Genomic DNA, 24,269 nt, shown 5'->3' with positions numbered 1-24,269 from the left:
AGAAAATTATTATTGTAAGAAGTAATTCCTCATTTATATAAGATAGAGGTATGATCGAGAAGAGGAAGAACTATAAATACATTTGGAAGTTCAACAGTCAAACTACGCTGTGTTGTCAGTAGCGTATATAAATAATGCCATAAAACCGGATATTGAAAGAAAAAATGTAGGGTTTAATAAAATTAATCATGTTTCCTGTGTTTTAAGCAAATAATGGATTCTCATTAATCCTTGACAAAAGCGTGATACCACAATCCACTGAGACGCTGTGGCATCCTCTGAAGAAGTGTCACAGTTTTCCTTTAACTTTATTAGAATCTCAAAGCTAAGGTGATAATTCAGCTCATTCCAAATTATCCCTTCCCCACTTCTCTCTCTTGGTGATATTCCTCAGAACTTTCATAAGCATCGGTGGTCAGTATGTCACCAAATGTGGTTCAGTTACATATATTTTGCAGCTCACATGATTTCTCTAAGGGCCAATGATTACTGGTTGAAGTCCATGATGAGGTACACCTAAAAGCTGTTTCTATAACTGCTCTCTGCTAACTAACTATAGTTGATCTGAAATGCACAAATTTGTACCAAGGTGAACTCTGCATTAGTTTTCAAGGACTGTGGCTGCTTCTGTTTTCTAAAGCTGTCTAGTAAGATTTTGTGCCACCATCATGAGTTGTTTCCTAGAACTCTGTTGCCATTGCTCAAAAGATGGACCCAGAAGATGCATGGCAACTAAGGATGCTACCAGCTCACAAGTAATGGCTTCTGGCATGAGCCCAGGTCAATACTGGAATCTTGTCTCCATTATTTCTACCCCTACTGCTTCCTGTAACCACTAATCTCAAGCCAGTGTTAGAGTGCTACAGATGGTATCGATATTCATCACTGTAGCTGATACAGAATAGAAATTTATCAGTTTTTGAAAGTCACCTTCCCTCTATGTGACTAGTTTATTGGGTAACCCAACATATATGAATGCCTATGTGTTTTATGGACTCTACATAGTAAGTTTACATCTGCTTCCTCCAGCACTGATGAGGTCCACACAGAGCAGTCTGGAAAAGTTAGCTCATGGGTGCTGTGCCATCATTGACTACCACTCAATATCCAAAAATGAAGCATATGACCATTCACACAACAATGCAGATAAAATAATTCTAACCACTATCACTTTAATTAAAAAAACATTACTCAGACTTCTCTTGATAAATGTCTCTAAGACATAAGATTAACAATTCTAACCACCATCCCTTTAATTAAAAAACATTACACAGACTTCTCTGATAAATGTCTCTAAGACATAAATCCAGCTTTTGGTCTTTCCAAAGACTTCTCAATTTTCAGAGTCTCATGGTCTAGCATTGAAATGAAAGTGTTAGTGCCCAGTTGTAGCTTCTCTGGGACACGCCATTGAGAAGGCACTTAAATTCCCATTGTGCCTCAAGAGTATGCCCCTGAAGCCCTTTCACTTTGTGAGCTGTATCTAAGGTGATGCTAGCAGCCATACATATCTAAAGCCAGTTTTATGACTATTAAATAGAAAAAACGTATCTAGCAAACTCTAAGGGAATCTGAATAGTGCTGAGACTTCATTATAATGATATTAAAGTTACAATTAAGCTTTAATTTAAAAAATATGTTGTATAAATAAAATTTGAAAAAAGATGTTTTATTAAAGTCTAAATATTTAAACACCATGTTAACAACTAAGTGACTTTAAATACTTAGACTAAGGTCATTTGAGTAAGATTACATATACTAAATTTATTTTTTGCATTTAATTTTTTAAAAAAAAGGTTGATAACGAAACACTAAAAGCCCATAATAGGTTTTACCTATTTATAATTCCCTCTTTCTTCTCTTATTCCGAAATTCTTATTGCAACATTGTCTCACAAAAATTAAAATATACAAAAATAACTTCTGATGATGCCATTTATTTTATATAACAGTGTTGTTTTAGAAACATAGCTCATTGAGGGGCCAGGAACAGTGGGCCACACCTGTAATCCCAGCACTTTGGGAGGCCAAGGCAGGCAGATCATGAGGTCAGGAGATCGAGACCATCCTGGCTAACACCACGAAAGCCTGTCTCTACTAAAAATACAAAAAATTAGCTGGGCTTGGTGGCATGCACTTGTGGTCCTAGCTATTCAAGAGGCTGAGGCAGGAGCATCACTTGGACGGGGGAGGCAGAGGTCGTGGTGAGCTGAGATTGTGCCACTGCACTCCAGCCTGGGCAACAGAGTGAGGTTTCATCTCCAAAAAAAATAAAGAAAAAAAAGAGAAATATAGCTTATTGAAAAACTGATTTCTAATATGCAATATCAGTGTCAATAAAATTGGAACATGTTTAATCAAAACAAAATACATGTTCTGTATTTTGATCTCCTGATCTCCAGCTTATTAAATATTAGTTAAGGGACCATAACTTGTTGGTATCAAGAAGTCCTTCAGGAATGAGGTGGAAGTAAGGGAAAGAGAGGAATCTGGTTATCCTCATAGATACTGATGGTGTCACTCTTAGAGCTTTATCTTAAATGAACAGCTGGGTTAAAAGTTTTAAGTCTCAAATATAGACATATTCAAATGATCAGCAAATTAGAAATAACCATGGCTTACATCATTTATTTCTATTCAAATTTATTGTAATTAATATTTAATAGTATATTTGCATACTACTTTATTGTTTACAAAGAAATTTTCACCAACAAGTATGTTTCAGATATTGTGTGAACAGGTTGTATTCTCTTTTTCTAGTTGATAAACTGAAATTTTAACCCAAGTCATGCACTTAGGAGGGACAGAGCCAGGTAAGGAATTGAGATACGATGATTACACACCTTGCATCCATCCTACTTGGACACTGACTTGTACAAGACAATATGAGAACAATCATATGACACAGTGATTTGTTACAACCTATACTAAAACCCTGGGAAAAACCATGCAGTCTTCTAAATGATTTTTAACATATAGAATTCAGGTAAGATGATTATTACTAAAAAATAAAAAACTGAAAAATAATAAAGTTTAATAAGCTAAATAACTGACAATATTTAATTTGGAATTTTAATGCTAAAATTATTTCTTATTTTGGCCAGGCTTAAACTTTTTTTATTCTAAAACAAGCAAATACAAACCAAATAACAGAGCTAGAGCTATTTAATTGGCTGCCCTAAACTTCTGAATGTAACATTATTTTTTTTAGACACTCTTCATCCCAGAGATATAGAAACACTTTAGTAACGGTAATTTTGTAAAAGCATTTTACAGAATATAGATATGTAGTGGCCTACTAGCCACCATCTATCTGAGTGTTTATGGCCCAGGAGCTTTGGGACTTGCTGTATGGAGTAGGGAGCTTAAGAAGCCAGCCAAGATTTGACACCACGGTCTTCCGGCATTCGCCAATTCCCTTTAGTATGGTTTGCACTCTCAGACTGCTCACAGCAGGTGGCTCCTGCTGTAAGAAGAGAGTTGTGGGAAGATATCCATGAAATGAATATTTATAAACACCCCCAATCTTCATTTTAAGTATAAGAGAAAAATCAATTTTAAACAGAGAGGTCCTTAGGAATTGCTGATCTAAGGTACCATCTCTTAAATATTTACAACATTCTAATGTTGTGAAATTCTTTAATCTGAAGCACTGTAAATAAATTAGGAGTGCAAAACTGAATCTGCCAGAGAATTCTGATAAAATCCCTTTTAGCATGAGCAAACCAGTCATTTATGTAAATAGTTTCCTCATTTTTTGTGCAAATTGTTTTTCAAGGAAAGTTAAATTATTTTGTTATTTAACTGAAATCTACTTTGTGACATCCACTCAAATGATAGTGTTGAAGTCTTTCCTCTTAGTTGTTTTAAAACTGCCAGGGCCATTCCAGCAAGATTACTGGAAGTTAGGCATAAGAATTGATGATTTTTTCAACTCAATTCCATGCAAACATATTTTAAGCTCTTGATATGGCTTTGAAATGGAGACAGTGGTCGGATGACAGACAAAACAGAATATTTAAAATGATATATAAATTTCAGCATAGGGACTATAATCACTTTTTGTATACACATTATATTTTCTATCTAACTCATCCTATGTCCTAGAATATAAATTTTATTTTTTTAATTAATAGACTTTATTTTTTAGAGAAGTTTTAGGTTTACAGAAAAAAATGAGCAGAAAGTAGTGTTCCTATACCTTCCATCTATTCCACACACATGTACATAGTTTCTCCTATTATTTACATCTTGCATTAAGATGGTATATTTATTATAATTCATTAGCCAATACTAATGCATTAACATTAACTAAATTCTACCATTTACAGTAGAGTTTATTATTTGTGTTGTACATTCTATAGATATTGACAAATATATAATGACATATATCCACCATTAGAGTATCATATAAAATAGTTTCACTGCTGTAATAGAATATGCATTTTAGTTGCTTTCTCATATTGCTTCCTGTCATCTCAGTATTTTTCCTCCCAATCTAGGGAAGATTATCTGTTTTAAAATTCTGTTTATACAGAATCATTTAATTTTTCTTCATTAACAGTGAATTTAATTACTTTTTTCATAAACTAATATCTTTAAATGGATTTTACCCAGGACTATGAGGTCAGAAATAATTCTACTTAATGAAATTGTTAGTCATGAGGGGATTCACAGTCATTGTGACTCAGACAGTCTAATCCACAAACAAGAGAAGCTGGGATTTAGAATTCTGCAATGACTTTCAGTGTAATGCCTGCTCATTACTTAAATCAGGATGGGAAAATTCCAGCTGGTCAGTTGGAAACTACTTAGCCAGTTGGAGAAGATGAGACTAGATCCCTTTCCCTATTTTTTTTTTTTTTGAGATAGTCTTGCTGTGTCATCAGGCGCCAGGCTGGAGTACAGTGGCGAGGTCTTGGCTCACTGCAACCTCCTCCTCCTGGGTTCAAGGGATTCTCCTGCCTCAGCGCGGGCCACCGCGCCCAGCTAATTTTTGTATTTTTTAGTAGAGACGGGGTTTCAAAATGGTCTTGACCTCGTGATCCGCCCGCCTCGGCCTCCCAAAGTGCTGGGATTACATCCCTATTTCTTAAAGTTAGATTTCCAGATAATCTGCCTTCTCCTTCTATTCAAAACCTCATACAATATCACAACACAGAACAACAGATCTAACACTTGACATATAATATTACCAGTTATACTGTATGACTCCTAGGCAAGATATTTAATGTTGTTGAGGCTCAAATTCCTAACTTACAATTGCTGAATATGAGTAGCAAGTTGACACTTGCCTCAATATCTATAATGATCAAATTGTTTAGTATATATCAAAATTACATGCATAGTATCAAACATTTGACAGATGCTCAACAAATATTTGTCACTGTTGGTACTATTATTATTATCATATTATTAGAATTCTTATAATATTGTGAAGATACAAAAAGGAAATTGACCATACAACAGCTGACTGCAGTTCAGGCAAAAATGATCAAGAGACATATTATATCTTCCATTCCAGAAGTGGATAGTTTAGCTGTACAGTCAATGTAAATTAGCATGTTAGTGATTGGGGCAATGTTCAATTCAAGTTAATATTCACTGGAATTTCTCCCACCTTCCCTCTGGGTTAGATTGACATGCATCTATTTACTATCTAATGTTAAATCCTTCAAAATATAATCAATCTTTGAAAAGCATATGGTCAAGAGGCAGAAAAGGATTTTTTCAAAAACTCTCATTAATTGTAAAAGTATTCTTTATTGAAAAAAGTTCCGTATCTATTTTTCCAACTTACAGAATTAGAGGACTACAAAGCTATGATGATTATTCCTGCTCTCGGGCCAGCCTGCACATAATAATCAATGTAGGTAAGAGGAAGAAATGAATAACCAAATGTTGAAGAAGTCATATTACATTTTAATGGTCGAAGTATTTTCTCTGCTAGATCATAAAGTTGGAGATAACTTATTTTAACAAATAAAATGTAAATTTTTGGAGAATAATAATAAAAGTTAATATTTATTAGTGTTCTTGCTCTAGCAAAATTTAAATAATGAGCAAGTATTGCGTCCTTTAAACCAAAGAGTAGCTCTCAGAGTACCATTATTTTCTTCATTGAACACTAGAGAAAACTGACCAAAAGTTCTGCTAGTAACTTGACTAAGCTAGAAAATGGTGTAAATAGATTTTGAACACAGGCCACATCTTTACACAGACTCTGTGCTCAAAGATTCGGTTATACTAGGGAAGAACAAATACATTAGAAATTAAAAAAAAATAAAGTAAAGCCCAGATCTACCACATAGTACTCATAACCATGAAAATGTTGCAATACATTCACCCCCTACCTGGGCCCCAGCCACTTACATTTTCCATAAATTAAGGTCCTATAGGCCTTACAGGGCTGCTGTACTTTGTATACGTTCCACAAATGGCTTACATGATAGTATTATAATGTATACATTTTTCTATTTTTAATATAAAAGCTTGCATTTCATTAGCCTATCATTTTATGAGCCAGAATTTTATATATTAAATATAATTTCCCCCATAAAAATAAATTTTCATATATGAAACAGCAAAAATACAATGTTAAATCACTTTCGGGATTTTCCTGAAGCTTTCCTTTCTTGCTTATTTTCTTACAAAAGAATAGACACACGCAGAAGGAAACAAATGGGAAGCTTGGAGGCAATGTAAAGAGACACAGGGCACTCTTCTCACACTCATATTTTTATTATCACATTCAATGAAGCCCTTCAGTTCTTCTTCATGTTTATTCATAGTAAGGTAGCTATATTTTATGCTGACATTTTGATAGACTTCATCTTATTTTAGCCATTTACTTAGCTTTTGAAAATGGGAGTTTTATATTCTAGAATTTTTAAGTATTCACTGAAACATGGATTTTCAGCTGATACAAGCTTTTATGTGTCCTACAATCATTTGACTAAAATAGGTTGATTCATTTTTAAATATTTTAAAATTTAATACCTTTTTTCTAAAAGTAACTTATTTTTTGCATTGTAGCCAGTAAGATATAGAATGCTAGACAATCTTAGAGTTCTTTCAGAAGCAAAAATGATAGAACAAGACTTTTGAAAAAAAAAGTACCAAAATGTTCATCTTCATTACTAAAATATCGTAATTAGATGCAAAATTTTCATCCCCATTTCATGTTGTCTTGTTTGTTGATGCCAAGTTCAGATTTCATTACAGAATAATTATCATTCATCATCATTTGACTTGGAAAGTCTAAGAGGAAATGAGATTACACCAAAACAATTGAGATCTTTCCAGGAAAGCTAGATAAACAGTTTTTACAGACACTATTTTAAAAAGTTGAAAATTAAGCTGTAATTTTTATTTTAAAAGCAAATTCCCTCTAAAGAAAAATATAGCACTTCAATCAGACATATATATATATTAAAGCTTCCACTCCTCTCTTAATTTTCTCCTACCCAATCAATCCTAAATATCTTTTAACAAATCATTAATCTTTAGCCTTTTTCAGACCTTTAAAAATAAATTTTCTGAACACTTGCCATAGCCACCTAACTTTACCAGATCTATTCTTCACTCAACCACTTGGGTTTTCTGACCAGATCAAAGAAACAAATATATATGGTCATGTCACTACCTTGATAAACACCTTTGCTAGCTCCTTGTTGCCAATATGTTAATTCAGATATAGCCAATGGGGCTTTCCATCTCTTTTCAACATTTCTGAGCTTATCTATAATCTTCACCTTCCTATGCTTCAAGGACATGAAATTTCTTACCTTACTCTCAAACACATCAGATGCTCTGCTTCAGCTTCTGCTTTCACTCCTGCAAAACTGCCACCCATTCTTTAAGACTCAACTCAGTTATCAGCTCTCTGATATATTTCATAAAACTTTAACTCAAAGTGAGTAGCTGACTCTGTGATCACACAGTAATAATTCATTTTTCTATGACAACATTTACCACATTATGTTATGCACTCATATTGTGACTACTGCACTTCCCTGTGCTACTTAAGTTCTAGCACATAGGTAGCTAAAATACGTGTTTAAAATAATTTTGATGAAAATTCTAGTTTCAGTATATATTCAAAGCATATCAATACATATTTGTGTATGTTCATTTTCAATGTATTTCAAAGTATTATAAATCATATTTATATTACTTGTATCAAATGTCAAAAAAATTTAACTTTTGTGATACAACATAGATTATAAATATGACTTGTTTTGTTTGGTTTGGCTGTGGCTTTGTTGTGCCTGAGTGACATACCTGTGGAGATGTTTATTGTTAAATTAAAACATATGAAATTTCTCAACTGTTTAAGGATTTGTGTCTATTTTAGGGTTTGTGTCTACTGATAGCCCGTCAAGCTATCAATTCTTACCGCTGATGATGCATCTTTCTGCAGAAGATATCCACCAAATCACTCAATATTTTTCTTCAGTTTACTATAAGGACACCAAAAAACTAACCTTATTATAATTCTGTATACAGTAAAAGTGAATGTGACTTGAGGGCTTCCTTATAAAACAAAGTATTTGAACTTTAATGCTTAGACTAAGTTTTCTCTATTGGGATCTAAAAAAACTGTTTTTTCAACACAAATTTTGTTATTCTACTTGGGATTTCTAGTTAAGTGACAATAAAATAAGTAAAATGATCTTAAAATATATTCATTCATGTGTCAGCACCAAAGCACACTTACTGATTTATCAAGTATTTAGCACTATACTTTCTTGGGATTAAAAAGATAAAACTCCTCCTGTCAAGGAGTTTGGTAAAGGTGATAAACATAAAAATAAACTGTTATAAAATAAGGTGACTGCACAGTGACTGAGTATGTATAAGAGGTATAAAGTCAAGAATCAATGCTTCTCTATAGTGTCATAGGAAAAATAAGTAGTAGATGCTTTATTAAAGGTACCTTGGAAAATTTTTTATATTATACATTCTTGCACTCATTCCCACAGCATTTGGGGAAGAAAAGCCTCCAGCATATGAATATTAAAAAAGAAACTCTCTAGATATTATAATTCTAACCTTTCTCCCTCACCCTCAAAGGAGGCCACTTTGAGAAAAATAAAGACCCACATTATTTTCTAAGTTTGCTTGAGGCCAGGAGTTGTAGAAACCTTCTTAGAGAAAATGAATTTTGAGTTGAATTTGGATGTGTTAGTAGGCCATTAACAGTCTGTAATATCTAAGGGGACAGAGGCATTAGAAATGTAACAATTGGGTTGTGTGAGGAAGAAGTAGAACACATAGTTGGAAAGCTAGACAAAGATTACATATGCTTTATGAAAAGTTAGACTTCTCAAGTACTGGTACTTCGAGGCAACTGTGTTGCCTGTAGCTAAACCAAGGGCGGATACTTTTATATCCACTAGTCCCAGTGATACCAGTGGAGAAAAATATGACACTAGAAGTCATTGCCATACACTGTAGCTAAAACTATGCCTGGGAACATCCTGAAGGGAAAAGGTGAGCATGATGTTGTTGACAAAATATAGAAGATTTTTAAGGTAATGAACAACATCCCTTGAGCTACTGATGTCTCAGAGATTTTTTATTTTCAGCTACAAAGAAATGTATCCACATTTTAGGGGGAAGGTGAAGCAGTTATTTTGTAATTGCCAAGGAAATTTTCAGAATTTTCCATCAACTACATGCTATCTACTGTAACTATTTATCAAATAAATATGATAGGAATGTTAATATTGTGAACAGCTAGTATTTTTAACAGTGTATTAATATATTTCTGGAATTACACTAAGCATTTTAGCTGGTCAATTATTTCATAGTTACACGTATTAGTCCATTTTCATGCTGCTATAAAGAACTGCTCAAGATTGGGTAATTTATAAAGAAAAGAGGTTTAATTGACTCACATTTCTACAGGGCTGGGAGGTCTCAGGAAACTTACAATCATGGAACAAGGGGAAGCAAACATGTCCTTTGTCAGCTGGCAGCAAGAGGGAATGAATATCAGCAGAGAAAATGCCAAACATTTATAAAAACCATCAGATCTGGTGAGAGCGAACTCACTATCACAATAATAGAATGGGGAAAACTGCCCCCATGATTCAATTACCTCCCACTGGGTGCCTCCCATGACATATGGGGATTATGGGAGTTACAATACAAGATGAGATTTGGTTGGTGATACAGCCAAACCATATCATTCTGCCCCTGACCCCTCTCAAATATCATGTGTTCACATTTCATAACACAATCATGCCTTCCTAACAGTTGCCCAAAATCTTAACTCATTCCAATATTAACCTAAAAGTTCAAGTCCAAAGTCTCATCTGAGACAAGGCAAGTCCCTTCCACCTATGATCCTGTAAAATCAAAAGCATATTAGTTACTTTCTAGATATAATGAAAGTTCAGGCATTGGGTAAATACTGCATTCCAAAAGGGAGAAATTGGCCAAAACAAATGGGCTACAGGCCCCATGCAAGTCCAAAATCCAAAAGGGAAGTCATTAAAACTTAAAGTTCCAAAATAATCTCCTTTGACTCCACGTTTCACATCCAGGGCATGCTGATGCAAGAGGTAGGCTTCCAGGGCATAGGGGAGCTCTGCTCCTGTGGCTTTGCAGGGTAAAGCCCCACGTCAGGATGTTTTCATAGGCTGGCATTGAGTGGCTGTAGCTTTTCTAGGTGCAAGGTGTAAGCTGTTGGTGGGTCTACAACTCTGGAATCTGAAGAATGGTGGCCATCTTCTCATTGCTCCAACAGGTAGTGCCCAGTGGGAACTCTGTATGGGGCTCTGACCACACATTTTCCTTCCACACTGTCCTGGCAGTTTCCCCACGAGGGCTCTGCCCCTGCAGCAAACTTCTGCCTGGACATCCAGGTGTTTCCATACATCATCTGAAATTCAGGTGGAGGTTCCAGAACCTCAATTCTTGACTTCTGTGCACACACAGGCCCAATACCATATGTAAGCCACCAAGGCTTGGGGCTTGCACCTCCGAAGCAACAGTCTGAGTGGTACATTGCACCCTTTTAGCTATGGCTGGAGCTGAAGCAGCTGGGATGCAGGACACCATGTCCTGAGGCTGCACACAGAAAGGGGAGCCATCCTATGAAATCATTTCCTCCCAGGTCTCCAGGCTTGTGATAACATGCCTTGGAGACATTTTCCCCATTGTCTTGGTGATTAACATCTGGCTGCTCATTACTTATACAAATTTCTGGAGCTAACTTGAATTTCTCCCCAGAAAATGGGATTTTCTTTTTTATCATATTGTCAGTCTCTAATTTTTTTAATTTTTACACTCTGCTTCCTCTTTAATGCTTTGCTGCTTAGAAAGATTTTTCCTCCAGGTACCCTAAATTGTCTCTCTCAATTTCAAAATTCCACAAATCTCTAGAGCAGGGCAAAATGCCACCAGTTTCTTTGCACAGCAAGAGTGACTTTTACTCCAGTTTCCAACAAGTTCCCTATCTCCATTTGAGACCACCTAAGCCTGGACTTCATTGTCCATATCACTATCTGCATTTTTGTCAAAGCCATTCAACAAATCTCTAGAAAGTTTCAAACTTTTCCACATTTTCTTATCTTCTTCTGAGCCCTCCAAACTCTGCCTGTTACTCAGTTCCAAAGTTGCTTCCACATTTTCAGTATCTTTACAGCTGGACTCCACTCTCTGTGGTACCAATTTATTGTATTAGTCCATTCTCACACTGCTGTAAGAACATACTCGAGACTGGGTAATTTATAAAAGAAGGAGATTTAATTGACTCACAGTTCCGCAGGGTTGGGGAGGCCTCAGGAAACGTACAATCATGATAGAAGGGGAAGCCGACACATCAGTCTCACAAGGTGGCATGTGAGAGAAGAATGAGAGCTGAGTAAAGTGGGATCCCCTTACAAAACTATGAGATCTGGTGAGAACTTACTTAAGGGAACTGCCCCCATGATTTAATTTCCCCACACCAGGTCCCTCCCATGACACGTAGGGATTATGGGAAGCACAATTCAAGATGAGATTTGGATGGAGACATAGCCAAACCATAGCATAACCCTCATGCTAACTTTATGAAGTAAAAACCATTATTTGTTCCTGTTACAGACATAGGTAACTGAAATATTTATACATTAAAAACCTTTCTTAGAGTCAAATCTAACTTTCTTAGAGTTAGGTAACAGAGATAGAAATCACATCTACGTCTAGCTAACCCTGGAGTACAAAGTCTTCATCACTGAGTTATTCTGATCTAATGGGATAATTAACTATGAAATTCACCCTGCCTGAGAAAACAGAACACTGTCTAGCATGGAAACAACTGGTTTGGGGAATGGTAGTCTAGTCGAGATTGACTTTATAAATATTGTGTGGCTGACAAGGATAGTAACAATCCTACAGGAGTTCTCGATATTAAGAACATTAAGAACAATTAAGATATTAAGAACATGACACCTTTGTAATATTAAAAAGGCAGTCTATCATTTTTACATTAGTGATAAGGTTCTTACAGCAAAATGCTTTAGACTTAGAATATCACAAAGGATAAAATTACTAGTAATGATTACCTCTAGATTTGATATATAAATCAGATTTTCAACTTTTCCTGTTACATTGCTGTTTAACAGAGGTCATGTTTTTAGCTTTTCTGGGCCTCCAGTTACTTAAAATAAGTATAATAATGCAAATTGACCACCAAAGTCTGTTTGACATGTAAGCAATATAACTGCTCATAAGAGGTTGTAAAGTAATGTGCTACTTAAATGTAGTATCGTAATGCTGTCCCCATTGACTGCATGAAGGTGCAGACTAGTAAGTCACTATTGTCCATATCAGCAGTGAGCCAAGTGTTTGGGGTTTAAATAATGGCTTTATCCTCTGGCTCCATTAAAATGTAATATTTCTGCTTTTCTCTCAGGCATAACGTGTAGTAAAATCAATAAATATTTTAAATCACACACACATAAAACTTGAAATTAGAGAGGCTACATTCCATTACCAAGTCGTACTTACTATTTATATTTTTAAAACCTGCAAATATTTGAATAAAGGATGTGTGATCATTACATATTGCGTTTAAGTTATTACCTAACTTTCAAAAATTTTTATGCAGAATGTATACATAAAAACAGTAATATGAGCAGATGAATGCATATTTAAGTAATTTACTGTTTGTATTAAGTACTATTAAATATTCTTTAATTTTCTACATGCTTTCATAGCTATTTTTTAAATTAACATTAACCAGATTTTAAAATGCACATTGCATTCCTAATATACTCTGACATTTAACAAACTACTTATGCTTTTATGAAGCAAGCATTTAAATTAAGGTACTAATCACTGTAAGCTAAAAAAGATGTGGCATTATGTATTTTTAGATTTTTATTATCTATTGATTCAACACATAAATTGCAGTATCTGAAGAATAATATTGAAGATATTTTATTTTGGCAAAATTAAAATAGAATATAAATATAAATATAAAATTAAAATAGAGTATTTAAAGCAGTTTTATTTGTTTTAATGCCAGCTCAAAAATACATTTTCTTCAAAATGATTCAACTGACTAAAATTTAAAAAGTAGTGATCTTCTAATTCCAACAGAGCAATTACATCTTTAACGTAGAAATAATTATATCTTATTTATATGGCTAAACATAGTGTTTCCTTAAATACATTTGGCTGAAGAAAACAACTTTCTGGAAATTAGAGACATTTTATTTCATCTGGCTATATTTTAAATATACAAATGAATGGTCATTAGTGCTCTACATACATAGAGTCCTTCAGCTGATGAAATATGATTGCTGTTTTCTCTTCTGCATGTATTTGGAAAGTCAAACAGCTTTGTTGCATGTAATGAAAATCACTGGCCTAACTTTCTCTTCAAGAAAAATTCTGACAAAATAAAATAAACATTCAACCAAATAGCCACGCTGTGTAAATTTGTAAAGATGTTAATATAAACTCTTCATTTTCCTTTATAAAGCAATTCTAGTAGAGTCAAATGTTCTATAACTTTATGGTTACATAATTTTGTGCTTGTAGCCCTTGAATTTGCCAACTCTGAGCCAACTTATTACCAGACTCTGAATGATAGCACCACAGCTAGTGTCTCCCCAGATTTGTCCAGGCTGTGACTTTCTGGGGATGTTGGATATACTAGGATAAATACTAATAATTGTAGGATGAGAAGTAGTTATATAGTACATTGGCACAAAACCCTGCTTAATGACCTGCCACTGATCTGAGGGAATGAATGTGTCTTTACTTTCTATTCCAATATCCTCCCACATGCAGAGTAATATCACATATTTGGAGAAGCTACCAGAATATGAAACAGCGTTTTAAAATATTATAAAAGAAACAAAGGCCTAGGGGTCTGCAGTGTAGATTGAATTCTATTCTGGATTTGTGCTAATAGCTAGATTGCTTTTGCAGGTATAAAGATTGAAAAAGCATAGCCTTATTGGAAGGTAAAGTGACTTTGAATGTAAGCCCGCAGAATCAAAAATGCCATTTTATTCTCTCAGGAAAGTCTTACTAAATCAACTTCATTTTAAGGATTGGCCAGGGCTGTGCCAATGAGGGGCATTGCTGAGAAATCAGTCTTGTGCAGGGGGCTCCATGATGCTCAAAACTGGAGCAAGGAAGACAGAATAAGCAAGAAATCACACAGAAAGTCCATGGTGCAAATGGCTGAGGAAACCACAGTGAATTCTACATAAGAAGAGGACAGAAATGTGAATCAACTAAGGGTCTGAACCAAGAAATTGGAGCTAAGGAGTTAAGCTAAAGCAAATTACTTTTGCACCAAACTAATAGATAAAACCAAATGGAACGGGCTAGAAGTCATTAAGATGACGGCAGAAATGGGAGAATCCTGAGAAACTGTTTTTATGGGCCAGCCTCTCTATGTGATAGTGTGGCATGTCTTAAAAGCCTTGAACTGGGAGAAAAAATATCATCTATTCAGCCATTAATTTTTCACAGCCAGTGAGACAAATTGGCACTGATGTTGCAGTTGATCACAAATGTTTGAGGTAAAGGAGTTACGGCCATTAAGATATGTGAGGTTCAGAGGACCCCAGCCTCACAAAACCTCTCACTGTCTCTTGGTCTGTTCTGGTTGGGAGACTCCTGATCTTGGTGCTAATAAAATGCAAAATATACATTCCTCACGAAAACCTCATGTTTTCCAAAATCATGAATTATAAACAAGAAGGGTTCTGGCAGGCCCCTCAAACCTATACAATTTGGTTAGAGAATTAGCAACAACAACAACAAAAACCAGTAACTGTGTTACACACTAACACAGCGAAAAAATTGTATTTCTAATAAATAAAACTACTTCAGTAAATACTGTATAGGGTCTTAACTTTCAAGTTGAAGATTACTTGACAACAGTGGATGTAAGGACAGATTGAGGTAGCTGACCTACAGAAACAAGAGAAAAGTCACAATTAGGGGGTGACACAGGCAACACACGTCCAAATCAAGTCAAGAAAATAACTGTAGGCAAATCATCATTGTGTAAAGGACTATATATAACTGCAGCTTGCTGCTTTCAGCTATAATAATACACTTTGCTTGTTATTTTTGGTATAAAATATTAAAGATTTGGGGGAAAAAGCATATGAACCAGAGCAAAGTCACATTATACTGATATCGCCCCCCCAATTAAATTGAGCTGATTAAATAACACCTGAAATTGTTAGGGGAGTAAGGAGAAGGGAGAGTGAGCTAAATCTGAAACCGAATTTCAAAGCCCTGAAGCAGAAGAGGCACTGTTGCCCTCTAAGCTGTTCTCCCCACCGAGTCTCAGTCCATTTCTGAAGCATCACGTTGCTCAGAGATCCATCCTATAAGACAATTGTTAGGAGCCAATAGCTATTAGGGATAGTAAATCTCTAATGAGATTTAAAAATATAATATATCTGAAATCATTATGTGCAGTGATGAGGAAATTTAAATTCAATTTTTTACTGATACATATATATTATCATAATTGAAAAATAACCATGTCCTCTGCAATGGAACTTCACCCTAGCAGACAGCATTTGTTGGATTGGAATAAAAATGTTTTCTTTGTGTTAGTTAACCACAATTAACCTCTCTTCATGGAAAGAATAATATATTTAAATTGTGATAATTTTTATAATTCTATAAAGGAAAAAGTATATTGAAATTTTTGTGAATAAGCATCCTTACTTCCCTGATCTATGCTCATCACACCAACCTGAAATGTTTCAGAGTATATCATTCTGTAGCATGTCTAATAAGATTAACCAGCAAGAGTGTGTCGAGATGAGAATAACCAGGAAGGAGGAAGCTCTGAAAGCATATCATAAGAGAAATGGTCAAAAATCTGGGCCATATTTTTCCCTAAAACATGAAAGTTGGAAGTAGCTTGATATTTGAAAGGCTGTTATATAGTAGAAGAAAGTAAATCTCAGCTGGTGCAGCAGAAAGCAGAACTCAGACAATGAATGGAGTATGGGTATAACAAGGACTTACTCATGATTGGAAATGTCCAATATCAAAAGCAGCTACTGGCCAGGCACACTGGCTTATGCCTATAATCCCAGCACTTTGGGAGGCCAAGGTGGGCAAATCAGTTGAGTCTAGGAGTTCAAGACCAGCATGGCCACATGGTGAAACCCCATATCTACTAAAAAATATGAAAATTACTGAAGTGTGATGGCTCATGCCTGTAATCCCAGCTACTCAGGAGCAGGAGACTGAAGCATGAGAATTGCTTCAACCTGGGAGAGCAGAGATTGCAATGAGCTGACAGAGTGATACTCTGTCCCCTCCTTCCCCTCACATAAAAGCAAATAGTTACATAGGATTTATTTTTACCAATCTTGAAGGTATTCAACTTGAAAAATCAGTGTATCAGGGATGTTTCAAAGGGCATCCCAACACTGAGTGAAATCTGGACAAGATCATCTTTAAGCCATATTCTTTGATGTTCTAAACTTTTACTTCTGATCATTTGGGAATAGTATATGTACTGTGATGCTTTGCCATGTTCATTTGGTTACATGAGTGTTTTTAAAAGTTGGTTGCATATCAAAATCAGGAGCTTTTGAAAAGTGCAAGTACAGATTTCAATGTAAACCTGTTTATTGAACAGTATTTTTGGTGAGGTGGGATCAGGAAATCAGTATTATCAAAGGCAACAGGTGACTGTGCTGCATCTAGACTCCTCTTGAAAGCATGGGGTACCTAAGGTCATAAGAGTGAATTCCATCCCTTTATTGGCTGTTAAGTTTTCAAAATTGTGCTTTTCGGTGACTAAAGTTTGGGCATTTTAATTCAGCACCCAGTCTTATTATGGGATACTTCTTTGTGAAAGGACAGCTAAACAACAATAGTAAGAGTAACAATTGCTTCTAAGATAAGCACTGTACTCAGTACTTCGTGTGCATTCCTTCATTTTATAGGTACAAGCCTATGAGGTCAACCTCTCAGTACTGCTTTTGCCACTTTACCAAAGGATTTAACACTGAGACACTTTGTTCCCTAAAATCATAGACTATTAGAAACTGCTGTTTGAAATCAGATCAGTAAAAATGGAACAACCTACACTTGCCTGGAAGATTTGAGTCACTGACACCAAGAAACAGCCTCAATTTTCAACCCAGGTGCAAAGCTTCAGATAAGGGTTTTTCAGACACAATATTCAACATCTATCTTAACTTTGTAGTTTCCAAGGAAACCGAATCCAGAGTCCACTTCTTAACTCAGACCTGATGTTAACATCTTTACTTTGAGCATTGCTCATTTTTGGCACTATCAAGATTCTGCCTTATTTAAGTATTGCCTAAACACCGTTTTTCCCAAATCCTATTTTTAACCCTGTTTCTTCCTTTGCCTGATAAGATGCTCCATACTTCTACTGGTATGCAATCTCCCTGCATACAACAAGCTAATAAACCTAACTTTGTTGAACTATAAGTATGTCTTTGGTGTACCTTACCAGATGGGCTTCACCAGTAGATATTATAACCTCTAATTTGATGATTAGTAAAAGAAAATTCAGAAAATAATTAATTTATGAAGGATCACAGAGTAAGTGACAAATCAACCCAGGCCTGCATGACTTCAAAGCCCATGCTCTTAACAGAATGCATGGTGTCAGAGAATGTTGAAGCTTCAAAAGAAACTAAGGCATGCCATTCTGCTAACTCCACATGGACACTAAGACTAGAATTCACTTATTGTGATATTCCAATCCACTGTCATAAGGGATAGCTTTATCTTTGTTCAGCTGCCAGTCAGCAACTTCTCAGGCTTTCTCTTTTCCCTGAAACTAATATGGACTCAGTATGTTCATGGTGCTTTCTGGATACTCACGACTTACTGAGACAGCAGTAAGGTAGACACTGCAAATGCTGGTGATATCTAGGCAGAAGCCAATGATGCACTCCCACCGACAGTGTAAAAGAGTTCCTGTTTCCCCACATCCTCTCCAGCAACTGTTGTTTCCTGTCTGTTTAATGATTGCCATTCTAACTGGCATGAGATGGTATCTCATTGTGGTTTTGATTTGCATTCCTGTAATGACCAGTGATAATGAGCTTTTTTCCTGTTTGTTGGTTGCCTAAATGTCTTCTTTTGAGAAGCCTCTGTTCATATCCTTTGCCCACTTTTTGTGGGGTTATTTTTTTCTTCAAATTTATTTAAGTTATTTGTAAATTCTGGATATTAGCCCTTTGTCAGATGGATAGATTGCAAAAATTTTCTCCCATTCTGTAGGTTGCTTATTCACTCTGATGATAGTTTATTTTGCTGTGCAGAAGCTATTTAGTTTAACAAGGCTGTCAATTTTGGCTTTTGTTGCCATTGCTTTTGGTGTTTTAGTCATGAAGTTTTTGTCCATGCCTATGTCCTGAACATTATTGCCTAGGTTTTCATATGGGGTTTTTATGGTTTTAGGTCTTACATTGTTTTTAATCCATCTTGAGCTAATTTTTGTATAAGATGTAAGGAAGGGGTCCAGTTTCAGTTTTCTGCATTTGGCTAGCCAGTTTTCCCAACACCATTTATTAAACAGTGAATCCTTTCCCCATTGCTTGTTTTCATCAGGTTTGTCAATGATCACATGGTTGTAGATGTGTGGTGTTATTTCTGAAGCCTCTGGTCTGTTTCATTGGTCTATATACCTGTTTTGGTACCAGTACCATGCTGTTTTGGTTACTGTAGCCTTGTAGTATAGTTTGAAGTCAGATAGCGTGATGTCTCCAATTTTTTCTTTTTACTTAGGATTTTATTGACTATATGGGCTCTTTTTTGGCTCCATATGAAATTTAAGTAGTTTTTTATAATTCCTTAAAGAAAGTCAATGGTAGCTTGATGGCAACAGCATTGTATCTATAAATTACTTTGGGCAGTGTGACCATTTTCATGATATTGATTCGTCCTATCCATGAGCATGGAATGTTTTTTCATTTGTTTGAGTCCTCTCTTATTTCCTTGAGCAGTGGTTTGCAGTCATCTCTAAAGGGGTCCTTCACATCCTTGTAAATTGTATTCCTAGGTATTTTAATCTCTTTGTTGCAATTGTGAATGGGAGTTCACTCATGATTTGGCACTCTATTTGTCTGTTAGTAGTGTATAGGAATGCTTGTGATTTTTGCACATTGACTTTGTATGACGTGACTGCTGAAGTTGCTTATCAGCTTAAGGAGATTTTGGGCCGAGACATTGGAATTTTCCAAATATACAATCATGTCATCTTCAAACATAGACAATTTGACTTCCTCTCTTCCTATCTGAATACCTTTTATTTATTTATTTATTTTTATCTTCCCTGATTGCCCTGGCCAGAACTTCTAATACTCTGTTGAACAGAAGTGGTAAGAGAGGGCATTCTTGTCTTGCACTGGTTTTCAAAGGGAATGCTTCCACCTTTCACCCATTTCGTATGATATTGGCTGTTGTTTTGACATACATTTCCTCAATACCTAGTTTCATGAGGAGACATGGAAGCTAGATCAGAGACTGGAATTAAGTGAAGTGCTGATGTGTGCAGACAATAAGGAGGCACAACCAAAGTTGGGTTGGGGGAAAGGCCAGCTATGTAAGAGAAGTGAGAGTGAGGACTGCCCGGAGGCTCACATGTTTCTTATCAGGAAAGGGGGTCCAGAGTTTTTATGATCCAGAGCTACTTGTTAACAGAAAACATTTAGAAGTAATCAACTTTAAATAGGTACCAACCATGAAGGGGTGTTGAATTTTATCAAAGGCCTTTTCTGCATCTATTGAGATAATGATGTGGTTTTTGTCATTGGTTCTGTTTATGTGATGGATTACGTTTATTGATTTGCATATGGTGAACAAGCCATGCATCCCAGGGATGAAGCCAACTTGATCATGGTGGATAAGCTTTTTGATGTGCTGCTGGATTCGATTTGCCAGTATTGTATTGGATATTTTCTCATTGATGTTCATCAGGGATATTGGCCTGAAATTTTCTTTTTATGTTGTGTCGCTGCCAGGTTTTGGTATCAGATGCTGGCATTGTAAAATGAGTTAGGGAGAAGTCCCTCTTTTTCTATTGTTTGGAATATTTCAGAAGAAATAGTTTCCGCTCTTCTTTCTATCTCTGGTAGAATTTGGCTGTGAATCCATCTGGTCCTGGACTTTTTGTTGTTGTTGTTGTTAGTAGGTAATTAATTTTACTGCTTCAATTTCAGAACTTGTTATTAGTCTATTCAGGGATTTGACTTCTTCCTGATTTAGTCTTAGGAGGGTGTATGTATTCAGGAATTTATCCATTTCTTCTAGATTTTCTAGCTATATGCCTAGAGGTGTTTATAGTATTCTGTGATAGTTTGTATTTCTGTGGGATTAGTGGTGATATCCCCTTGATCATTTTCTTTTGTGTCTCTTTGATTCTTATGGCTAGCACTCTATTTTGTTCATCTTTTCAAAAAACCAGATTCTGGATTCATTGATTTTTTGAAGGGTTTTTCATGTTTCTATCTTCTTCAGTTCTTCTCTGATCTTAGTTATTTTTTGTCTTCTGCTAGCTTTTGAATTTGTTTGCTCTTGCTTCTCTCATTCTTTTAATTGTGATGTTAGGGTGTTGATTTTAGATCTTTCCCGCTTTCTCCTGTGGTAATTTAGTGCTATACATTTCCCTCTAAATACTGATTTGGCTGTGTCCCAGAGATTCTGGCACATTATATCTTTGTTCTCATTGGTTTTGAGGAACTTATTTATGTCTGCCTTAATTTCGTTATTTACTCAGTCATTGTTCAGGAGCAGGTTGTTCAGTTTCCATGTAGTTGTGTGGTTTTGAGTGAGTTTCTTAATTCTGAATGCTAATTTGATTGGACTGTGGTCAGAGAGACTTTTTGTTATGATTTCCACTCTTTTGCATTTGCTAAGGAGTGTTTTACTTCCAGTTATGTGGTCAACTTTAGAATAAGCGCAATGTGGTGCTGAGAAGGATGTATATTCTGTCGATTTGGGTGGAGAGCTCTGTAGATGTCTATTAGGTCCACTTGGTCCAGAGCTGTTAACTACAGCTTTTCCATTCTTCTAATAAACGTTGGTACCTGCTTAAAGTGGATTACTTCTACATGTTTTCTGTTAACAAGTAGTTCTGGATCATAAGAACTCTGGACCCCCTTTCCTGATAAGAAGCATGTGAGCCTCCTGGCAGTCCTCACTCTCACTTCTCTTACACAGCTGGCCCTTCCCCCTACTCCACTTTGGTTGTGCCTCCTTACTGTCTGCACACATCAGCACTTCACTTAATTCCACAATCTCTGAACTGCCTTCCATGGCTCCTTCTACTCAAAAAGTGTTTTGTTTACCAGCTCCTTCTGCATCACCTGGGAGCTTGTTAAAAATACAGAATCTCACACTCTATCCTCAATTTCTTTGGCAGGGGGCATGCTAATCTTCCCTGTATCATTTCCATCTTAGTATATATGCTGCTCAAGTGAGCAGTGTATTCCCAGAGTCTGAATTAAAATCTACATTTTCACAAGATCCTCAAGTGATTCATTTGCACCTTAATATTTAAGATGCACTGGTCCAGACAATTGTTAAACACTTTCTGTTAAATAGGTTGAGTATTCCTAATCTGAAAATCTAAATCTAAAATTCCCCAAAATCCAAAATATTTTGAATACCAACATGGCGCTCAAAGGAAATGATAATTGAGCATTGTAGATTTCGTATTTTGGGACTAGGGATGCTCAACCAGTAAGTGTAATCCAAATATTTCAAATCTGAAAAAAATTCAAAATCTAAAACACTTCTGGCCCCAAGCATTTGAGATAGGGAACATTCAACTTGTATTGCATTTTTTGAAATCTAGAGACAACTTTTGTCTTTTTTTTTTCCTCTCTTGCCTTTGCATCTAGTCATTCACAAAATCCTATGTAATGTGCCTAGCCCATGTCTTATTTTTCCCCAGTCTTTCTGCTTTTTCTTTTGCTGACACTGAAATGGCCCTCTAACTACTCTCCCAGCTGGCATTCTCACTTCTCACCCAACCACTAATATTTATTACATCTTTTCTGAATGATATTCCTTTAAATAACAAACTGGTTTGGTATCATCAGTTTCTTCCTGAAACTCCATAAACACATAGTTGTGGCAGTGTTTAATCTTCTCTTTGGAGAGCTACATGTTCCTGCTACCTCTGCTTCCTGATACCTTTTTTAATTCTGCCTTCCCCTCTTCATGCATTTTTTACCTCCCCCATTCCAAGCTACTCAGATCTCCTAAATAACATGGGATCTTTCACACCTCAGCAATGTGTTTTCATGTGCTGTCACCAGTGCTGAAATGGCCTTTCCTTCCTGATCTACTTGGGAAATTTACTGAAACCATGCAAACCCACTATCCCTCTGAAGCCTTCTCTATCCCACCCAAATAGAATTAATTACTAACTAGTTTATGGCTGCATTAGTCTGCTCTCACATTGCTATAAAGAACTACCGGAGACTGGGTAATTTTTAAAGAAAAGGCATTTATTTGACTCACAGTTCTTTAGGCTGTACAGGAACCGTGGCTGGGGAGACATCAGAAAATGTACAATTATAGTAGAAGGCAAAGGAAAAGCAGGCACATTTTACATGTCTGGCACAGGAGGAAGAGAGGGCAGGGGAGGTGCTACATGGTTTTAAACAACCATATCTCATGAGAACTCATGCCCAATCACAAGAACAGCAAGGGGGAAATCCACACCATGATTCAATCTCCTCCCACCAGGCCCCTCCTCCAATATTGGGAATTACAATTCGACATGAGATTTGGGTTGGGACACAAATCGAAACCATATCAATGACCCATTGCACATTGTATACATTGTGGGTCTCATTATATTGAAATTATACTTAGAGCTATATTTTTTCCTTGTTCCTGTCAGTATCCCACTAGAATGGGACATCTTGAGTCAGAGTGAGCTGTATTAATTCCTGATCTACAGCGTTTAGTGTCTAGCATATAGAGGATGATTGACAAATCCTTATTGAATGCATAAATGCATGTGTCATGTTTCAACATGAAACAGACGTTGCTCCTCAAATAATTCTACATATATTTTTGGTAGGAAAATATTGACTAACATACTGATATTTTGATAGATATTAATAAATATATTATTGAAATGGAAAATACATCAGAGTTAGGGGTTTTTTTTATCATTGACATATTTATTAACCAATCCTGTAAGAAAAAGCTATTAATTAGGTTCACATTAATAGTATATTATAATAACAGCTGTTATAAAGAGTTTACAGTTTTTTCAATAACTTCTTGAAAACCCTACAGATTACAATAAAATGTAAATTGTGACTTACGCATGTATGTTTCAACGTTCAGATAAGAAAAAAATTGTTTTGTTTTAAAACAGTATTGAATGAGTAGAGAAGTAAATCAAAAGTTCCAAATATGAAGTACAAAGTATTATAATTATCTGTGCTTAAATTGCAGCCATACAGCCTAGGCAATGGTTAAAAATTAGAACACATGAAAATTACCTGGCGAATTCTTGCAAACCATACTCAAATCCTACTTCAGTGCAGAACACCTAGAAAGGACTCAGTAAAGTTTGGTGAAAGTGCAAGGGAAGAAAGGAGAAAATAAGGAAGAAAAAGAGGAAGAGAAGGAGACAGGTAAAAAAGAAGAAACAAAAGGATGAAAGTAAGAATGTAAGAGAAGAAAGATGGAGAGAGAAGGGGGAAAGGAGTGGGAAAGGAGAGCATGAAGAGGAGGTGGAATGCTTTGCAAAGTTGATCCACTTTCAAT

General features: G+C 35.8%; 1 protein-coding gene and 1 non-coding gene across 2 annotated transcripts in view; one reads left to right on the top strand and one right to left on the bottom strand.

The window, feature by feature from the left end:
* Positions 1-24,269, top strand: part of OLFM3 (olfactomedin 3) — a 205,249-nt gene that overhangs the window by 123,024 nt on the left and 57,956 nt on the right. The gene's annotated exons all lie outside the window — the stretch shown is intronic.
* Positions 21,855-21,959, bottom strand: LOC116539809. The gene has a single exon (XR_004264203.1). It is a non-coding gene; the product is annotated as a U6 spliceosomal RNA (small nuclear RNA).

The sequence above is a fragment of the Sapajus apella genome, unplaced genomic scaffold (genome assembly GCF_009761245.1).
Source record: "Sapajus apella isolate SASKATOON/1434 unplaced genomic scaffold, GSC_monkey_1.0 scaffold133, whole genome shotgun sequence".
In the NCBI taxonomy this organism is placed as follows: domain Eukaryota; kingdom Metazoa; phylum Chordata; class Mammalia; order Primates; family Cebidae; genus Sapajus; species Sapajus apella.
The sequence above is the reverse complement of the archived record's forward strand: the minus strand, read 5'-3'. Positions and strand labels throughout refer to the sequence as shown.